Source organism: Aplysia californica, unplaced genomic scaffold, assembly GCF_000002075.1.
Source record: "Aplysia californica isolate F4 #8 unplaced genomic scaffold, AplCal3.0 scaffold00306, whole genome shotgun sequence".
Lineage (NCBI taxonomy): Eukaryota > Metazoa > Mollusca > Gastropoda > Aplysiida > Aplysiidae > Aplysia > Aplysia californica.
Genome location: NW_004797576.1, coordinates 450,507 through 451,688, shown reverse-complemented (window position 1 = coordinate 451,688; position 1,182 = coordinate 450,507). Strand labels below are relative to the sequence as shown.

The following is a 1,182-nucleotide window of genomic DNA, read 5'->3' as shown; positions in this document are numbered from 1 at the left end:
CATAAGCCATCAACAACATTTCTCCAGCTTCCTGTGCGTCCTTTTCTATCTGTTTCCATGATATCCCCGCCTTTTCCATTTTCGATTGTACCGCTCGCCTTCATGTCATCTTTGGTCTTCATTTCTTACATTTTCCTTGTGGATTCCATGTCAAAGCCTGTCTGATGACGCTTATCGGGGGGTCTCCTCAGGGTGTCCCCAATCCATTTACATTTCTTCACTGGTATGTAGTCTTCCTTTACTGGCCTTTGGCTTGTTCTTTCCTACAGTTGAGCATGTGGGACTCGATTGTGCCACTTTATCCCCTCTATCCTTCTTAGGCATCCATTTTTGAAGCCCTGCAGTTTCCTTGCTGCTGATGCTGTGAGCCTCCATGTCTCTGAACCGTACAGTAGAACAGTCTTTAACATATCGCTGTACAAAGATGTCGTTATAGAGAGACGGCATTGTAATTGAAATTTCCCGAACGTGGGAAAAAAATATAATTAGATAATATTTACTCTATTTTTACCATATTTGTTTTCATTCACAATTCAGTGATGACGATTCGAATAAGAAGTATAAGTATGCCATTATTAATTTTGCACACACTGGGGAGGGGGTGGGCATCTCGTGTGATGGTTCATCTCTATTTGGTTCATATCACATTGATTCTCAGTCAAACAAGTCTGCCTTTGAATATGTGTGTCTATCGTTGTTTTCTATCAAACTTTTCATGTACACGTACAGGCGCAGTGAAGTGCTTCTCACTTTTCACCTTGAGACACACCATAAACAAGCTTTTGCAGCTGAGTATTTTTAGATTGAAAACAGTCCAAAAGCGCACGACAAAGGGGTGGTGGGATACGTACATTTTTGTGTATAAGTCTAGTGTCTTTTTTAGTTCAGCTTTAGAAAGGTTTTTTCGTCATATGAGCGCCAAGGGGTGGATGTCAACAGAGAACACCAAACAGGAAATCAGGCTTACTCTATTGGTTGTAATTGGATGGGTGTGTAAGGTCATTAGAATGACAGTGGCGAGACGCCAAGACTCCGGTAAGGAGTGCGACCGCCATAATTATGTCGTTGTATACGTCTAATAGTGTAAGTCGAGGGTACGATTCCAAACAATCGTAACTCGAGATACGACTTTTTAAAGAAAATATATTATTATGTTAAAGAACAAAACGACGCCCACCTTGT

The 1,182-nt window shown here is 41.1% G+C and overlaps 1 protein-coding gene across 1 annotated transcript in view; it reads left to right on the top strand.

Annotated features, from left to right (window-relative positions):
* The window catches only part of LOC106012258, a 47,946-nt gene that overhangs the window by 7,722 nt on the left and 39,042 nt on the right, over positions 1–1,182 (top strand). The gene's annotated exons all lie outside the window — the stretch shown is intronic.